The sequence below is a fragment of the Balaenoptera physalus genome (assembly GCF_965194825.1).
Source record: "Balaenoptera physalus genome assembly, chromosome: 13".
In the NCBI taxonomy this organism is placed as follows: Eukaryota; Metazoa; Chordata; class Mammalia; order Artiodactyla; family Balaenopteridae; genus Balaenoptera; species Balaenoptera physalus.
In genome coordinates, this window is record NC_138892.1 from 16,476,158 (window position 1) to 16,496,597 (window position 20,440).

Genomic DNA, 20,440 nt, shown 5'->3' on the forward strand with positions numbered 1-20,440 from the left:
TGTGGTCAAATGAATTTTAATGCTCAAGCCGACTTCTTTATTTAATAGAAGGCTATTGTGATTATACTTGTAAATTAAAAATGATTTTTAAAATTTTACAAATATATGTAGATCAAAGTTTTCAAAGAGCAAATCAATTCAGGTACAAACTACCTGTGTATAAAGAACAAATGTATTCTGGTGGAAAGAGGGAATGCTTTGGATTCACACAGACCAGAGGGCTCATATGTATCACTCATTATATCGATACATATGCTTTATCTTCATAGGTATAAAATATGGATAGTGATATTGTGGGGGCCATTTGTCATTTTGGTGGTCCAGCTTCCCAAATGGTAGTCGCATTATTACTATTTACTATAGAAGCCAAAAAGGGGGTAATGTGGTAATCCCATTAATACTTTACTACCAAAGCTGAAAGGAGAAAAGACATTCTTCCCAGACCCTCACTGGGCCATGGGCATGGGACCTAAGCATACCTATTAGATGCTGCCCACCACGGGCAGGTAGGGATGATTCACAGAGCCTGCAGTGGTGGTGTCCCAATGCATGGAGTCCTAAGCAGATCATCCCTGTGACAAGATAGCTATGCCTGACTTCCTTTTGTTCTTTCCCAAGCCTGGATCTTCAGCCTCCTGTTAATTCCATGAACTACCCCAAAGCATTCTAGTATATCTATTCAAAGTAGGTGTCTATAATTTGCCACTAAGAATGTTGACTAGAACAAATACCCCATAGTTCGTCGGAGAACTCAGAGATAATGTATATAAGGAGTTGAGCAGATTGCCACGTACATTGTATGGCTCAATAAACTATAGCTACTATTATTATACTCTTGTTATATACTGATTTAATATTTATAGTTTCAACTGGGCAACAGTTTCCTGAATGACTTAAAGATCTGTGACATATGATAATTTAAAGTTCTGCCAGGGAACAAATTTGAATCCATCAAGTTGGTGGTACAGGAGCCATTTACTTAGCTAATGAATGAGCCTGACAGAGTAGCCAGTATTGACATATCAATATGAATATTACTATTCTCTACCCATTAGGCCAATAACTCAGGATCCATTCAGGAAAACAAGAGTCTGTTCCGTATAGTTAAATAGAGGGAATTCAATAGGGAGAAGAAGTTATAGACGGGAAGGAAGAGCTAAAAGTCCTGTTACGGGCTGGTGAAACAATCCAGATAATAGAATCAGGGGAAAGCTACTTCCATCCCTAGAGCTAAAAGAATAAAAGGACAAAAGCAGAGCCTGGGTGTCAGGACTGTCCAGTGGGAGGTGAGGCCAGAGAAGGAGGGACTGAGGAGTAGGAGGCGAAACCATAGAGGAGATAAGCCTTGCTGGAGAGGCTTTCTAAAGGAGGAGGGTGGAAGAGGGGAGGAGGAGGGACAGGAGTGGGTGCGTCTCCCCTCTTCCTAGCCTCCTGTCTCCCTCCAGTGCCAAACCCTGAAGCCAGTTGGCAAAGGAGGCTGGGAAATGTAGTCCCCAAGAACCCAGAGCAGAGCGGGGAAGGGAAGAGAAATAACTCTGACAACTTTAAATATAACTTTTTTTCCCCTTTTCCTTTTTGCTTTGATTGAAAACCAGGAAATATACAAGGTAGTCAAAGGGATTAGGGAGATAGCTGTGAAATTAGGAAGGAAATACATTCCCCTCTCTCTGTTTAAATTGGAAACATATCTCGCTGTCTCTCTAAATAAGATCAGAACTACATGGGAGCTGACCAGAGAGGTTCTTGAGGAAAATCTATGTAGATTTTCTGGACCTAGGATAAGCTGAAATAAGCCCCAGGCAAGCCAAGAAAGATTAAAGATCAGTTAGGACTACCCAGAACTTTGTGAAAATTGGTGTTTGATCAACCAGTGTTTCAAACCATTCTAACTATTTATGAAGACACATAACAACGTAAGCATTTTCTTTGGGGGATAGTAGCTGGAGTGGGAGAAATTAGCAAAAATTAAATTAGCATAAAAGAAGGTGGGTTTATTAAAATGAATCTAGATTTGAATCCCAGCCTTACCACCTATTAGCTATATAATTTTAGGCAAGCAGTTAACCTTACAGAGTCTGAACAATCTTATCTATAAAATCAGAAGAATAATGCCCAACTACTTGGAAATCCCATGAAAATAAAATGAAATGTATGTATATGTGAATATGTGTCGAGATTGGCTAGGCACTCATACCTGTGTTTCCTTTTCCTTCTGGTGCACTGCCTCCCAGAGGTTAGATGTTAACATGTGACCTGGTTCTGGCCAATGGAAGGGGAGGGGAGGGATGGGTGCCCTTTTCCAGGATGGCCCTTAGATACCACTCTCCCCTAGAAGATAGAAGTCATAAGATGGAAGGAACCTGGGTCTCTGGATGCCTGCCAGCTGGGAAAATCCATTTGGACTTTATGAGAGTGAGAAGTAAGCTGTTATTTAGATTTGGAACAGTTGGCTTTAACTTCATTTAGTATATACATATATATATAAAATTTAAAAGTATATTAATATAATCAATACATAATATACATATATAATAATAGATTATAATTATATATACCTTCATTTATTATATATACAATATATGAAATAAATGTATAACATTTCCTTTATTATATAACATGTAATAAATATATATAAACTATATAAAAATATAGCTGTATTATATACCTTTATTTTTATTTATTTATTTTTTTAAATTAATTAATTTATTTATTTATTTTTATTTTTGGCTGTGTTGGGTCTTCGTTTCTGTGCGAGGGCTTTCTCCAGTTGCAGCGAGCGGGGACCACTCTTCATCGCGGTGCACGGGCCTCTCACCGTTGTGGCCTCTCCCGTTGCGGAGCACAAGCTCCAGACGCGCACGCTCAGTAGTTGTGGCTCACGGGCTTAGTTGCTCCGCAGCATGTGGGATCTTCCCAGACCAGGGCTCGAACCCGTGTCCCCTGCCTTGGCAGGCAGATTCTTAACCACTGCGCCACCAGGGAAGCCCTATATACCTTTATTAAATATAATTTTTAATAATAACATACATGACATATAGCATTTTCATAACATATGATAAATATAGAGCATGCTTTTATAGAGCAATTACCATGTGTCAAGCTCTATCCTAGGCATTCGAGATACAAGATAGTCAAGGAAGGGCCCAGGCCTCCAAGCGCTTACAATTTAGGAAGGAAGGTGGGTAACAAATCACAAATATATACTATGACTTTAGGTATCAATAAGTGCTATGGAAAAAATAATGCACAGAAAGGGGACTGAACATGATGGGGGAGGTGGATGGGAGGATGTGTCAGGGAAGGTTTGTTAGGGGGTCAGCCAGTTATTAAATGATTGACTCTCACCCCTAACCCACCTTCTGTGCTCTGATTTGTAATGCATGAAAAGGCTGAGGCTGAGACCCTACAGGTTACATTTCTCCTTTGCTAGGGGCTCCCTGTTAAGGCTATGACAATTGGGGTGGGGTTGTGCGCTAGAGGGAGACGATGAGGCTGGAAGCGATATGGTATGCCCCTCCATGGGTGCCCCAGCTGAGGTCTGAGGCTCAGCTCTGCGGATAAAGTCAAGGGGCTTGAGGTTCTGTGGGAATGAATGTCCATTAGGACGGGGACACTGGAGGAAGAAGGAAGATGGGAAGTAGTGACCTAAGAATGTCACTTGATGTGATACTTTGGAAATGCTACTGTTGTGGTCAGTGACCGAGACTGGAGCAACGCTGTCTGATAGAACTTTCAGCAATGATGGAACTATTCTACAATCTCAGTGTACTCAAGCCACAGGTGGCTACCGAGAACTTAAAATGTGGCTAGTGCAACTGAGGAACACAATGTTGAATTTTATTTCCTTTTAACTAATTTAAATTTAAATAGCTATGGTCTCATGGGAGAGAATAATACAGATAATTTCAAGGGAGTATGGTTTTTAAAAAGCACCCGGGATGCCAAGGGAGCACAGAAGAAGTGCACTTAGGCTAGTTTGAGAATTGTGAGGGAGGTTCCTGGAAAACCTCCATGTGCCAAATCCAATGGTGACTTCTCAGTCCTCAAGCTACTTGATCTCTGTATAGTAAATGGCGCAGTTTGAACACTCTCCGCATCTTCAAGCACATTCTTTGCTTTGTTTCTGTGCATCAGACTCTCCCACCTCTCTGTCTATTCCTTCCCAGTCTTTGCAGGTTCTTCTTCCCCTGATGAGCCCTTTAGATGACTTGTCCCTCTTGTTCTCGACCTGCCCACATCTCTTCCGCAGGTACCCTCGTCCCCTTCCACGACTTCCCTATTTATGTGCTGTGTCTCTCCTGGACTCTCTAAGTCTAACCCTCTCTACCTGTGAGTGGATGAGGAGCCATCAGTCACAAAACTTGTTTTTGACCCCCTCATTGGTAAGTCCTATCTAAGTAGTCTGACATCTCCCTTAGAGATAGGGGAGTAGTTGTCGGCCACTTTCTTGTGGCTGCAGATGAAACTGATACCATCGCTGTCTCATTAAATATCCTATTAAATCTCTTCCTTCCACTTGGACCCCATGCAGGTAAGGGCTGCATCACTCTTCATGGCTGTCTCTCCAGTGCCTGGTGTAGCATCTGGTGCATTGTTTGTTTCCTCATAAATATTTTGTGAATGAATGAATGAATGAATGAATGAGCTGCCCTAAGGCTGTCTTGATGGGTGAGTTAGTGCGTTAGCTGGAAGAAGAAAGGGAGTCAGTGTTCTGAATAAGAAGACAGCATGACCAAAGGCACAGAGGTGAGAAATAGGAATGTGTGCAGACTTTAAAAGCAAGGGCAAATGGCTACATCCCACATTACTTAGTTGTTTTCTCTTTGTTAGACTCGCCAATCTACTTTTTTTTAAAAGCCTATGGAAAATGGAGAAAAAAGAGAAGATGTTAGGGAAAAAGTGCAAAGGGAGTGGGAGCACATTGGCATACTTAAAAAAACAGCTAGGAAGCAAGCGTGGCTGGAATGTGGTGGGGAAGGGGTTGGGGGTGGGAGGTTGGAAGTAACCCAGGGCCAGATCACACAAGGCCTGTAAGTGATGAAAAGCGATTGGAGAGAAGGGACAGGATGTGATAGATGTTTTAAAAGAATCACCCTGACTGCGTGAAGGTAACAGCCTGGCAGGGCAAGAAGGAAGCAGGGAGAAGTGTTGGGAGGCTGCGGTTGCTATTCAGGCTGGAGATGAAGCTGGTTGTCCTGGGGTTGTGCTGGTGGCCTTGTCCCTTGCATAGATCATGCCTATGAATAGCAGTTGGCTGTGCTCCTTTGGAATCCTGACCTGGGAGTTCCCTTTGAAGTGAAGCTGTCTTAATTCCATGTCTGACAGTGAGAAGGAGATTACCTGGGATGGAAATAATTGAATGGTACATGAGTAAGAACATAGTGTCATCAAAGGCCCTCAGGAAAATCCCCAAATGGAATCTGAGACTATGGCATCTCCTTGTAATTAATTTTTCCTTGTCAAAGGAACAGATGGAACTAGTGGATGTCAACCATTGCTCTTAAGGAAGGCATGCCAAGGCGGGTGCCTTGGTTTAGCTCAGATGCTTTTGGCTTTGAGGAACAGAAATCCAATTCAAACTGGCTTAAACAGCGGGGAAATCATCTCCCATAGCAGCGATATTCTGTTTGCTTGTACATTTTGATATGCATATCTTTATAGACAGAACCCTCTGATCTGCTTGACTTTTTCTTTTTTCCCTAACGTCTTCTAGCATACTACAAAATGTGCTTACTTGTGTTTATTAGTGTTGTTTTTCTTCCTCCATTAGAATTAACTTCCATTACTGCAGGGTTCATTGTTTCGTTCACTTATGTATCCTACTTGCCTATATTGGTGCCTGAAACAGTGAAACAAATAAATATTTGCTGAGTGAATGAGTAAAAGGATGAAATATCTTCCTTTGGATCCCAAATGAGGCAAAAGGAGAGTCATGATGACTCCACAATTTCTCTCCTGAGGAAATAGGGAAAAAGTCAGGAAACTCTCCATTTGCTAGTATAGTTTCCTTGTAGCCTCCAAACGGACAAGACTGTAAACTGCTAACCAAACCCCATTGCAGAGGAGGGTACTCTTCAGGAGGGTTGTGAAGGCTGAATAGGAGTTTACCAGGAAAACATGGAATAGGAGAGGGCAGAGTGACACTCCAAGGAGGGCAAATAGCAGATGCAAAGATGTGGCTGTATGAAGCAGCACTGTGTGTTTAGAGAGTTATAACTGGTTATGTATTTCTGGAGTACAAAGTGCCGGGAAGGGAGTTACCAAAATTGAGGCTGGAGAGCTGGGCAAGGGCCAGAGTATTAATACTTTGTATGTTCTGATAAGGGGCTCTGTGTTTATTTTACGTGATGAGTTTTCATCAGGAGAGTGAGAGGATCAGATTTATGTTTAGAAACGTCACTCTGGTATCCAGGGACAAGATGGATTTGAGAAGGGCAAATTGGTGTCAAGAAGACCCACTCACACTGGAAAAATAACAAATCTTTGGCAGTTTCCCACACTGCCCACCAGGTGGAGTAAGTAAGCCAGAACAGCTTGGTTGCTGGCAAAGAAGAGGAGAAAGCACCAGCAAGGGGTTGTTTCACCAGCAGGAAGCTTCTAAGTCAGGTGCCCATAACTCAGAAAAGAGCTGTACTGATTAAAAAAATTCTCCAGCAAAAACTGGAAGTCACTTAAATGTCCTCAAATGGAGGATATGTTAAAAATCACAAAACATTCACGCACTGGATTACCAGTAAGCCATTTAGAGGAATGAGGTGGATTTGTGTGTACCACATAAAAAATATCCAAGTGAAAAAAGCAAGTTGTTAGCATAGTGTATAATATGATCCCTGTTGTGCAAATGTCCAGAAAGATGATCATAAAATTGGTATCAGTGGTAAATTCAAGAGAGAGTTTTGGGCTTACTCACTGTGTGTGTGTCTAACAGTTTTATTGAGGTATAATTGGCATACAATAAGCTGCATGTATTTAAAGTGTACAATTTGATAAAATTTGACCTATATGAACCCCTATGAAACTGTTACCACAGTCACAATAGTGAACATATCCATCACCCTCAAAAGTTTCCTCACACCTGTTGGTATTCTCTCTCTACCATCCCACCCTGCCCCTCCCTCATCTCCAGGCAACCACTGATCTGCTTTCTGTCACTAAAGGTTTCAATTTTCTAGAATTTTACATAAATGGAATCAGACAATATGTCTTATTTTTTGGTTTTGCTTCTTTCATTTAATGAAATTAATTTAAGATTCATCCATATTGTTAAGTGTATCAGTAATTAATTCCTTTTAATTGCTAAATAGCATTACGTTGTATGGTTGTACCACAATTTGCTTATCCATTCATCTGATTGACATTTGGAGTGTTAATAGTTTGGGGGATAGACTTCCCTGGTGGCACAGTGGTTAAGAATCCGCCTGCCAGTGCAGGGGACACGGGTTCGAGCCCTGGTCCGGGAAGATCCCACATGCCAAGGAGCAACTAAGCCCGTGCGCTACAACTACTGAGCTTGCGCTCTAGAGCCCGCAAGCCACAACTACTGAGCCCGAGTGCCACAACTACCGAAGCCCGCGCGCCTAGAGCCCGTGCTCTGCAACAAGAGAAGCCACCCAATGAGAAGCCTGTGAACTGCAAAGAAGAGTAGCTCCCGCTCGCCGCAACTAGAGAAAAGCCCGCGGGCAGCAAAAAAGACCCAAGGCAGCCAAAAATAAAAATTAATTAATTAATTTAAAAAAATTATTTGTTAAAAAAAAAGTTTGGGGATATTACAAATAAAGCTCCTATGAGCATTCATGGACCACTCTTTGTACTTGCATGTGCTTTCATTTCTCTTTTGTAAATACCTAGGAATGGAATAGCTAGATCATATGTTAGGTGTATGTTTAACTTTTTAAGAAACTGCAAATTTGGTTTTTCAAAGTGGTTGTACCATTTTACAACCCAACAGCCCTGTATGAATGTTCCAGTTTCTCTATATCTTTGCCAGCATTTGGCAGGATCAGACTTTTAAGACTTTTAGCTCTTCTAATGGGTGGTTTAAAATTTCATTTATTAATGATTAATGATGAGTGTTTTTTTATACTTATTTGCCATCTGTAGCTCTCCATTGGTGAAGTGTTTATTCAAATTTTTGTGGGCTATTGACATTTCTATTTCGCTTTATGTTTCATAACGTTTAAAATTTTTACAGCAACCATATATCTCTTTTATAATAAAATGAATTTAAAACATCTCAATCCAGAGTACAATAATAATTACAATCTGAACTTCAAACTTAATAGTAGTATATGATGATACTGAAGGCAAATCCTGATTATATCCTTAAAAGGTAAAATATTTGGTTTCCAATCTCAAATTACTAGGAAATGACCGCAAAACCAATATTTTTATTTCACTAGATTGTTGCATTTGAGAGATACCCTGAGTTTAGACTGGAATGAACCTGGCTTCAAACTCCAGCTCTTCTACTTATCAGTTGTGTGATTTGGGGCAAATTCTCAGAGCTTCAGTTTTCTTTCTTTCTTTCTTTTTTTTTTTTAAATCTGACATATCCTTCACCCCATAGGCTCATTTTAGGGATTAAATTTGATATTATATTTAGCACAATAACTAGCATGTAACGTGTTTCACAAATATTAGAGCTTCTAAGACAAGCAGTTTGAGCGTCTTAACAACCAATGGTTCCATGCTCAAAATTCAAGCTAAAACTAAATAAAGCACAGTCACAGCATTTTGTAAAGGAACTGTTGAAACCAGTGTCAAGACAGGCAACATCCTTTGTGATAACAGAGATCACCAGCCCTCCCTCGCCCCCATTTATTTGGAAAGAATCTGACAAAAGAGCTCTGGTTTGCACTTGGTTTTGAAAGCGGGGGGAAAAAAAACCAGGAAACTTAGGTTGAAAATGGACTTTATTGAGTATCTTAGCACATGTTGACTTCCTTGGAGAACCCTCAATATCCTCTGTTGCTCAACCCACCAAATAGACTTGCAGACGTTCACGGTACCCTGCAGGGTGGTACAGCGCTAGTGCAGAGCTAATGTTCTGCGTGTTTCAAATTGGGGTGATTGTCAGTCATAAATGCTGTATATTGTGTAATGCAATGGAAAGAACCTTGGCAGCCACAGCCAAAGAGAAGCTTTTAGAAGGGAAATGTGAGGAACACCAGCTGAACCCATGGCTTGAGAAAGGAACTCAGAATTCAAGACTCCTGTGGGTCTCGGCCTTGAATCTCTAAGGGTCCCCAGTCTACAGGCTGCTCCATTCCCTGAAGTCCCACGGCACTTTGCCCCCATCTTTGTTATAGCACCAATGATCTGGTATGGGGATTACTTGTTCCATAAGCTGTGAGTTCTAAGGGACTTAATTATTAAATTCTTAGAACTGTTGCTTGTGTATTTTTCCAATTTTGTATATCTCCAGCATCTGGCACAAAGCACGTTCTAAATTATATTTACATATTTAAGAGTAACAGAAGAAGTCACCAATACAACTGCCTTGTAAGGAGTGGATTCGGCTTCGATGAAAGGTCCTTTTGTTCAGTTGGGCACCTGCAAGGGTCAGGAACTGAGTCTGGGGGTTGGGGCTTGCGTGTGCTGTGCATGCTGGAGAGAGAGTTAGGGTTGGCTGTGGGGTGTGGGCGGGACAGGAGGGCAATGGGAGGGAGGCAGGGAGGCAGGGAGGGATGATCCAATAAGATAGAGAGCAAAGCAGCCAATAAATAATACATTCTCTCCAGGGCCTGGGAGCCAGAGGGTTGTGTTTTGTTTTGTTCTGTTTTGTTTTGTTTCCACAGGAAAAATATTCCTGTTGAAGTTGTTTGAGTTTCAGCTGTGTAAACCTCTCCTCGCCCTCCAATGCCTTTGATAAAGTCTACATGTTCAGATCGCCTGGTTAGAGTAGGTTTTCTATAGAAACCGAGGAAGGAGCTGAGTTTCCATCTGGGTCAGGGACAGAAAGGTGAGACCATTTCCTGAATGAACTAGTTCAATGGAGTCAGAAGTTAGAGGCAGAAACAGCCTTAAGAAAATAATCTTAAGAAAGGAAGCTCCCGGGGAATTTGCAGAAATCTTGGGTAAAGCTTTTTTTTTTCTTGTTTTTTTCCTAACATCTTTATTGGAGTATAATTGCTTTACATTGTTGTGTTAGTTTCTGCTGTATAACAAAGTGAATCAGCTATATGTATACATATATCCCCATATCCCCTCCCTCTCACGTCTCCCTCCCACCCTCCCTATCCCACCCCTCTAGGTGGTCACAAAGCACTGAGCTCATCTCCCTGTGCTATGCGGCTGCTTCCCACTGGCTATCTATTTTACATTTGGTAGTGTATATATGTCTATGCTACTCTCTCACTTCGTCCCAGCTTACCCTTCCCCCTCCCTGTGTCCTCAAGTCCATTCTCTACATCTGTGTCTTTATTCCTGTCCTGCCCCTAGGTTCGTCAGAACCCCCTTTTTTTTTTTTTTTTTTTTTTAGAACACATATATTTGGGTAAGGCTTTTAAACTTCCCTTAGGACATGAATTTGGGAGCACCTAACTCATTTTACCTTATGGTGCAGAGACACTGCAGCCGACATCTAGGATGCAAAAGGAAGGAGAGGAAGAAAAGAAGGAAAGAATAAGAGTGAGAAGAAAAGATAGCCAGCAACGTAAGAGTCAAAGAAGGGAGCAAACGTCAGTGCCAGAGTTAGGGACAGGAACAGAAGTTCTCACAAAAGAGGCAAGCCTTGGACTAGCCTTGAAGGGTGGATCTACTTCTTAAAAGAAGCTTACTTCATATATATGGTTATATATAAAGTATTTATCTATTTTCTTCTCTTATTGGGGCAGGTGGGGTGCATAGTGGGCTTTGGTTCTGAAATCAAACAGGCCAGGCTCTAAATCCTGGCTATCAGCTGTGTGACTCTGGGCAAGTTACTTAAGCTCTCTGAGCCTCAGTTTGTAAACTGGAGACACTAAAAGTACCCACCTCATAGGCTTGCTGGGAGATTTAAATAAAATAATCTATGAAAAGTACTTAGCATAGGACCTGGCACAAGGTAAATACTCAGTAATACTCAACATATGGTACCCATTTTTCTGTACGGTTATTGAATGCAATTTGGAAAATACAGAGGAAAGCAGAACTGAAAACCATCAATAGTTCCACCACCCAAAGGAGAAAACTACAGTTAACATTTTGGAGTATGCCTTTCCAGTTTTCAATTAATGCATAGTTTAGATAGCTTTTTTCTTTCCTTTTTATATTGCCAGTCATTCCGAATATAAAATTTAAACCCTAATTTTTATTTAGTTAACATAAGAAGTTTTTCCATCTTAGTATAATCTCTTCAAAACATTTTTAATGACTGTGATACATTCAGTTGAATTGATGTACTGTGATTTACTAAATCATTCTCCTATTGTTAGACATTTGTGTGGATTCCAGGTTTTTTTTCCCTATTCAAAATAACTCAATAATAAACAAGTCTGCGCACAAACCTTTTCTGTTATTTTGTAATGTTTCTTTAGAAATGATTCCTAGAAATGAAATCCCTGCTGTAGAAGGTATGACTAGTTTTAATGTTCCTACTTGTCAAGAGAATTCTGAGGGCATCTGGAGAAGGGGTTCATATCTCCAGATTCTTTCCTTACAGCCCTCTTTTTTGTCTCTTTTCCAAGAGGAGGTGGAAGAGGAGGGAAGGGATTAACCAGATGCCCAGGCACTCATTGGGTCATCTTTGCCAGTGGGCAGAATCGCCAGGCAGAAAGAAGTCTGGAGATGGGTACAGTTTCTCTTTTTTCTGCCAATCTGTTGAATGCAGTCTGAGAGAACAGGTGACCCAGAGCATGAACTCCCGAAGGATGCCCGGGAATTTCCTTTGCTCTCAAAACTCTCATATGGGGCTTCCCTGGTGGCGAAGTGGTTGGGAATCTGCCTGCTAGTGCAGGGGACACGGGTTCGAGCCCTGGTCTGGGAAGATCCCACATGCCACGGAGCAACTGGGCCCGTGAGCCACAATTGCTGAGCCTGCCTGTGCTCCGCAACAAGAGAGGCCGCGATGGTGAGAGGCCTGCTCACCGCGATGAGGAGTGGTCCCCACTTGCCGCAACTAGAGAAAGCCCTCACGCAGAAACGAAGACTCAACACAGTCATAAATAAATAAATAAATAAATAAATAAATAAATAAATAAAAGAACGTGAATTTCTTTAAAAAAAAGAAAGAAAGAAAAAAAAGAAGTGGATTTATTTAGAAAAAAAAAACAAAACAAAACTCTCATATGGCAAGCAGGCCTGGGACCCACCCTGGTCCTGCCAGGGCTCCTTGCTAGGCTCAGAGGCAAATGCACATTTTCTTGAGATCTCTTTCTCTGTGGTTCCATCTCACTCAGCACTGATGGATGTGCACTGTATCACCTTTCCTTGCAAATGGCTGACCCCGAATTCAGGTCAGGGGAGAAGGCTGCCCCCTTAGGTGTCTAGCTGTGACCTTGCTGAACAGTCATGCATCAGAGTTCTGCTTTGAGGTGCAGATCCTAAAGCCCAGCTAAAAATAAAACTCCCCCTTGGGGTTTTGCCTCCTTTGGGGACTGCCTGGAGAGGTTTCTTTATTTGTAAACTGGGGATAATAAAAGTTTCAGGTGGGATTTGGGTGCTGTCAGCATCTCTGGTTGCATTGCCCGAAGTTCTCTGGATTGCTAGAGAAATCCAGCTCAGGTAGCTTACAGAGAGTGGTGTGCTGGTAAATGTTTAACAACTGGCCCTCCAGAAAAAAAAAAAAAAAAAAATCCTGATTTGCAGTGTTTGCAGATTTCCATGGGCTGGAAACTCCCCTGTGGCTATAGAGTAAATACTTCTAACAGGGCTGATTTCAAGTTCTAACTGTTTAACAACCTGTTCGCAAAATTCCTAAAAATTTAACAATAGGCTCTTGTAAGCCAGAAGGAGCCCACTCTGGTGTACACTAAGGGAGGGGGTTGATTGGCTCATGTCAACAACACGTGGGGAGGGCAGGGACACAGAAAATGACCTCAGGAACGATGGGAACCAGGGAATCTAGTGCCAATTGGATTCTTTCTGCAAACCAATCTTTTTTTTTTTTCTACTACAGATATACTCTCGGCATGCTTCAACAGACATGACTGCTGGCAGCTTCCAGAGTCACATCTTTACTGAATCACAACCAGAGAAAAGGAAGGGCTTCTCTTCCAGCCAGCGCTGGTGTGAAAGTCCCAGCAAAGGGTCAAGCAGCCTTTAATCATGTCCTTTCCCCTTGACTCAGAAGGTAGGTGCACTGCCTGAGCATCGTAGGGTCTGTCAGAAGAGGGGGATGGAGGGTTGCGGTCAGATACTACCAATGATTCCCGTTACAGTGATCATCTCAATACCATTAGAACCTGGACCCCATTTCTACTAGCCTCCAAAGTGGCCAAATCAATGACAGCATGAAGGAGCCTGCCTTGGCATTATATGTCATGGTTTAAAAAAAAAATCTCAGCAAATTTCATAGGCAAAAATAATAACCCATTGGTATTTTAAATACTTTTATTTCTTATATCACAAGTGAGGTTAGCAATATGCTCCTATGTGTTGAGTAATCGTATTTCTTTTGTGAATTATTTTCATGTCTTTTTCTCACTTATCTCCTGGGGTTTTAAGGTTTCTAAAAAAATCTCTTCATTCAACAAATATTTACTGATCTGTTATTATAGGGCAAGCATCTATAGATTTAGGAAATACAATAGCAAACAAGATAAGATTCCAGTCTTCAGAGCACTTACCCTATTTGTATGACCTTTTTAGATAATAATATATTAACATTTGCTTGCCATATTTACAACAAATATTTTTCCTATATTTTTTCCTTATTCTTTAATATAGTAGTCTTATGTATTCGTGTAGTTAAATCTGATCCACTCTCCCCTTTTAATAAAACCTTTTTCTTCCATGTTTAAATTCCATTTCCTCACCAAAATCTTAAGATATGATTCACTTTATTTTCTATTTGCCTAAAGTTGAAACTTTTGTATTTAATGATTTAATTCATTTGTAGCAGTGTATGGGTGATCTGAGCATCAAAATTGGTCATTTTTTCCCAAACATTTAACACTTACTGAAGTCTTCTTTACTGATATGTAAAAATGACAGACAGAATTGTGACTGATGGAGAGGTGAGGTAGGGGTTGTTGAAGGACAACTGGAATTGCTCAGTTTAGGGAACTTGCATGGGAAATGGTGAGGAAGGGAGGAAATATAAGGCACTAATGGGGGTTTGTCTGGAATAAAGGGTCCATATGTTGTAGTGATTCTTAACCAGGAATGTACATACCTATTGACTGTGAAGATTTAAAGAAGTACTCATGCCTTGGTCCTTAGCAGTTTTATGGGGGGGTGTTTTTTGGATTTTTTTTAGAAGATAAGAAGTGGAAACATTTAAAAAAATAATTTCTTACTAACCTTCAACAGGTCAGCTTCTTTCTTTTCAACTGTGTTAATTCAAAATGCGTCACCCAGGGACTTCCCTGATGGCACAGTGGTTAAGAATCTGCCTGTCAACGCAGGGGACACGGGTTCGAGCCCTGGTCTGGGAAGATCCCACATGCCAAGGAGCAACTAAGCCCGTGCGCCACAACTACCGAGCCTGCGTGCCACCAATACTGAAGCCCACGTGCCTAGAGCCCGTGCTCTGCAACTACTGAAGCCTGCACGCCTAGAGCCCGTGCTCCACAACAAGAGAAGCCACCGCAATGAGAAGCCCGCACACTGCAACGAAGACCCAACACAGCCAAAAATAAATAAATTAATTAATTAATTTAAAAAAAAAAAAGAAAGAATCCGCCTGTCAATGCAGGGGACACAGGTTCAAGCCCTGGTTCTGGAAGATCCCACATGCCACGGAGCAACTAAGCCCATGCGCCACAACTACTGAGCCTGCGCTCTAGAGCCCGTGAGCCACAACTATTGAGCCTATGTGCCACAACTACTGAAGCCTGTGCGCCTAGAGCCCGTGCTCCGCAACAAGAGAAGCCATCGTGATGAGAAGCCCGCGCACCGCAATGAAGAGTAGCCCACGCTTGCTGCAACTAGAGAAAGACCCAACACAGCCAAAAATAAATAAATAAATTTATTAAAAAAAGATGTGTCGCCCAAAGATTTTGCCTCTATTGTACATCCGATATAGCAAATCATGCAAATCCCCACTCTTATTTTACAGTGACAAACATGATTACCATTTACATATCTACTGTAGACCCTGAACTTTCATGCTTAATATTGCAACTCTCACGTATGTGTGAGCAATAGGGAGATTTTCTGAATCTAGGTATTTGTATGGAAATCTTGAATCTTGCAGGTTGCAAGGCTGTTCTTTGGGAACAAGCTGATGCAGTAGGAAATGAGTAGCTTTTTTGCCCTGGACATGGAGAAAGTCAAGTTTTCTGCCTCATAACCACATCTTAATATACGTCTGCACACTTGGAATAAATCTCCCTTCAAATAATAAATGTTTTCTCTTTGTGAAAATTGAGGAAGAATATGAAGAGTGCCTTAGTCCACTCAGGCTGCTGTAACAGAATACCATAATCTGGGTGTCTTGTAAACAGAAATTCCTCACAGTTCTGGAGGCTGAGAAGTCCAAGATCAAGGTGCCAGGCATTAGCAGTTTTGATATGGGGTCAGGGTTTGTCTAGTTTTTAAAAACTCCCCAGGCACTGATGATGTAGAAAACTGTGGAGACTAAAGCTAATTGGATAAGTAGGGAGCAGATCGAGAAAGTTGTCAATGCCAAGCTGAATTCAGTTGCACGTCCAGGAAGCCTCTGGGGGAGAAGTAGAAAGAGCGGGGTGGACTTTGGACTCAGGCAGATGTAGGTTTCAATCCTATTCTTGCCACTTGCAGGCTTTGTTATCTGGGCAGATCGCTTGTCCGCACTGAGTCTTCTTATTTTTCTGCCCTAAACAGACTTAATAACATTTACCTAATAGGGTTGTGATGATTCAATGGGAAATTAGGTATAAAATGCCTGGCTCGGCACCTGACACATTAATTAATTCTCCCCTCTTCCTCTTGAATGAATCTTTGGCTCGCGCAGGGCTGCGTCAGGATGAACTGATGTAAGACATTTCCAGAGAAAGCATGCAAATACATGTCAGGATGAGAACCGGAAAGAGGTCCAGGTCGTCCTTTAATCCCAGAGATTTCAGAAACCTTCAGAGAGGCTGTACCTTTTAGGAAAGGAACCCTTCTCCCTTAGAGAAATGGAGAGATGCTTTGAACTTTACCAAGGCCTTGCCTTCATAAACTAGGCAAAGACAAAATCTGGCTCCACTGAAGGCCACCTCTACTCAGTGGCACAGATAATCCCAGCCCCTGGGCAGCTTAGCCTGTAAACCAAGGACAGCTGTTGTGAAGATAACACAGGCGTAGTCATTTAAAAAGAAATTCTCATGCACATCTGTTTACAGTGCAAAGAATCTCCTTTCTCGAGGATGGAAAACGCCATTCCTTCTCAGAAGATCCACCTGCCTTAACTTCATTTCATTGATATTCATTCAGTGGTCTGACAAATATTTATTGATATCACTTCTGTTTGATATCACTTCTGTTCTCTCCATACTCATTTAAACCTGTTTTCCATGCTTCCCTGCATTTCAAATTGACACCAAATATTTATTTTGGGATTGGGTGCTAGTCAGTATTCCTTGGAGGTCATTCATCCAAGAGGCAGTGGGGACTGGTGGAAAGGGAGAGGGGTTTGGAATGAGACATATGTGGTTCAAACCCTGACTCTTTATAGGGACGAGCTGTGTGACTTTAGGCCAATCGCTAAAACATTCTGGGCCCCAGCCTTATTTATCTTTAAAATGAGAATGTCTTCTTTGCTCTAAAGCCAGTGCTCTCTTCTTGGAAGAACCGCATTTTCCTGGGTGGAGAGGAGGAACGAATTCATTCATTCTAGAAAGCAGGAACTTGTGTGGTACCAGAGAGGAGAGCGAAAGAGGTCAGCTGCCTATGGGGTGGGTGTGTTTGGGAACAATGAGAGAAAACATTGGGACAGCAAAAGAAGGCCCCTTCTGCCCCCTGGTCACAGTCCACTTCGGGACAGGTGTCTTGGAAGTCCCTGGAGGGGCTTGAGCTGCAGAAGGGATGAATGCATTAAGACTGACGTTGCAACTGAATTGCCAGCTTCCCATCATTAGAGGTCTGCTTCGCTTTCATTGGGCGTCAGAGAAATAGACCAAGAGAGGAATGGTATTTTTTTCAGTTGAAGAGAGAACAAGGGGACCCAGGCTTATTGAAGCAAGTGGGGCTTAAATTAGTAATACTGACTTCCTCGCTGTGAGAAAAAGTACGAGATTATCCTACCTCACCAAGGAGTCTCCTTCCTAAGTGACTTGAAATCTCCTGGCTGGCAGAGACTCAGAGAGGAGTTCGTTTGTTCATTAGTGACTCTTAAGCTCCTTCCACATCATTTCCACATCACTGGACAAGCCTCCCAAATCACCGTGAGGGTCGCTGTGTTTGAAAGTTTCCTGGTGAGCTCCTAGTCCCCTCACTCTCATCCACCCCCTTTCAGGCAGAAACCTTTTCAGAGGCTAATCTGAGTTGCGGACAGCAGGCTGCTAGTTCTGGCTGCTGGGTTCCAGGTGATATCCCAAATCTGATGGAGATGCTGGGCCCAGAGCCCAGACACTTGCTGTTTGTCCCTATAAAACGAAGAGGCCCAGGACTAACCAGAAGTCACAGAATCTGAACTGTAGACTGCCCTGTCTACCTTTTTGAAGGTTGAGGAATTCAACCCAAGTGATACAATACTGCACTTACATACAATTCTGGTATTACTTTAAAACCTAAGGATTTTCAGAGCAAAAGGTCAGCCGTAAGGAAACAATATCTCCAATAAAGCTAAACTTCAAGGGATAACAAGGTGTTAATGGTTAGGGACATAGTGAGATTCAGTTCACTGAGCTCTTACTAGGTGCCGGGTCGTGGGCTGGGTACTGGGTGGTGGTGGGAGTGACCTAGAGATAAGAGTAATGATGGGGCTTCCCTGGTGGCGCAGTGGTTGAGAATCTGCCTGCCAACGCAGGGGACACGGGTTCGAGCCCTGGTCTGGGAGGATCCCACATGCCGCGGAGCAACTGGGCCCGTGAGCCACAATTACTGAGCCTGTGCGTCTGGAGCCTGTGCTCCGCAACAAGAGAGGCCGCGATAGTGAGAGGCCCGCGCACCGCGATGAAGAGTGGCGCCCGCTTGCCGCAACTGGAGAAAGCCCTCGCACAGAAACAAAGACCCAACACAGCCAAAAATAAATAAATAAATAAATAAATAAATAAAAATTAAAAAAAAAAAAAAGAGTGTTGATGACAGTGATGATAATAACAGCAACACATGCTGAGAGCCGACCACGTCCCAGGCATTGTGCTCATTTAGTCATTTGTTCAATAAATAGTAGGGGATCCATAAATACTTGTTGACTGAACTAGTCACTTGCCCCAGCTTCACTGGCCTCCTCTCTGCTCCTCAGATTCATCTCAGGGACTTTGCATTCACTCTTTTCTCTACTTGGAAGACTCTTCTTCCAGATGTTTGCATGGCTGGCCCCCTCGCTTCCTTCAGGTCTTGACTCAAATGTCACCTTCTCAGTGAGACCTCCCTGACCACCTAATCTAAAGTTGCAACCCCCCTCCCAATCCCATGGCCATCCTGCTCTCCTTTCCTCACTACACTTTTTGCCCTTAGCACTTAGTACTATCCAGCATGCTGTAGTTATTAATGTGTTATTTGTCTGGTCTCCCTTGCTGGCATGAAAGCTCCATGAGGGCAGGGACTTTGGATGGCTTTGTTCACTGCCCTGGCCCCCTTGCCTAGGTCAGATGCTCAAATTTGCCCAATGCATGAATCACATGAAATGCTTTCTTAGTGTCAATTAGCCACACAACAATAAGCACTAAGGATAATGCAGTGAATGAGGCAAAGTTTTTGCCCTCTAGAGGTCCATGGCCTAGTGGGGATAAGATATCACACTAATCACATAATAATCTCCATGGTGCTGAAATAGGGCATGCTGGGTGCTTTACTGATATTATTTCACTGAAACCTCACCACAACCTTAGGCCATTGGTACTATAAGCCACAGTTTACGGATGCTATTTTTTTTTTTCTAGCTGAAAATACACAGATAGGCTCTGAATTATAGAGGGGCTGGATTTATCTAGTTGGCACACATTAGTGATAATTATGTACATGTAACTTACAGTTATATTGATCTTTTTCATACTCATTACTTCCCATGAATCCTGTGAAGTATTCATCCTACACTATAAATGAGGACTAGAGAAGTTAAACAACTTTCCAGAGGGACACAACCAGATAGCATCAAACCCAATCTGTATCCTTACCACCCTTCCTCATTCTGAACAACCCACATGATGGAGGGACTAACTGGGGTGGTGGGAGGAGGTGGTTAGGGACTAGATTTTCCTAGAGAAGGAGGAAGTTGGAACTTCCAGGTGGAAGGGCTGGGGAGAAGAGCTGGAACAAAGAATGAAGGCTTGCGGGCAGCTGTAGGTCAGGGAGAGGTAGGTTGAGTAGAATCCTTGGTGAGTGGGGAGGCTTAGTTCTCACAGCCCCATCCCCCCAACACACTCCTGGCCATTGTGGTTTGACTCTAATAAGGAGACTTGGAAGATTCTTGAGCAAGGCAGGGGCAGGATGAAAATGGTCTCTGAAGAGTACAGTTTTTTTGCAGCTACCTCTCCATTCCATTCACTGACGAATCCATCATCCCCACACACCTCTTCTGCTTTTTTGGTTAAATTATCTGAACCTATCACAAAACATTGCATTTCCACATAGTACCCACTTCTAAACTTTCAAAATTTTGAGACTTTCCCAACACCCCCACCCACTAAAGAGTAGGTACCCTGAAAGGGGGGATGCTGAGAATCAGAAGTCTGGCATTCTAAGTCACACAGTGTTGTATCCGTTCAATGACCAATCCATTGTGGACTGAGCACCTCCTCAATCCAGGCAAACTTCCTGGCACTAGGGATGAGAAAAAGGAACAGATGACAGTCTCTGCCCTGAAAGATTCAGTGTAATGACAGTAAGCAAACAGGCAATTACAGTACATCATAGTAAGTGCTATGACCCACCTGGGAGCTGGGATAGCACCAGGGAGGGACATCTTATCCAGACTGGGGGTGGGGCAGGAAAAGGGTCAAGGAAGCTGAGTTCCTGAGAGAATATGGCAAATTGGGGCAACTGTAGGAAAGCTGAGCCTGGCTAAACATAGGGTAGGAAGAGATTTGAGGAAGACATGAGGCTAGAGAGGGAGAAGCAGGGCCCAGATTATGAAGGATTTTTTAATGTCATGTTAAGGCAGTGGTTCTCATAATTCTTTTTTTCCTCCAGCACTCCTGAGGGGTGAAAAATTGGTCCATCAGCAGCATGG

At 42.5% G+C, this 20,440-nt stretch overlaps 1 long non-coding RNA gene across 1 annotated transcript in view; it reads left to right on the top strand.

The window, feature by feature from the left end:
• Positions 1-20,440, top strand: part of LOC309640616 — a 441,572-nt gene that overhangs the window by 11,563 nt on the left and 409,569 nt on the right. Inside the window, exons 2-3 of the long non-coding RNA XR_014252307.1 lie at positions 13,097-13,270; positions 14,452-18,343. This is a non-coding gene — a long non-coding RNA (uncharacterized lncRNA). The remainder of the gene's footprint in view (positions 1-13,096; positions 13,271-14,451; positions 18,344-20,440) is intronic.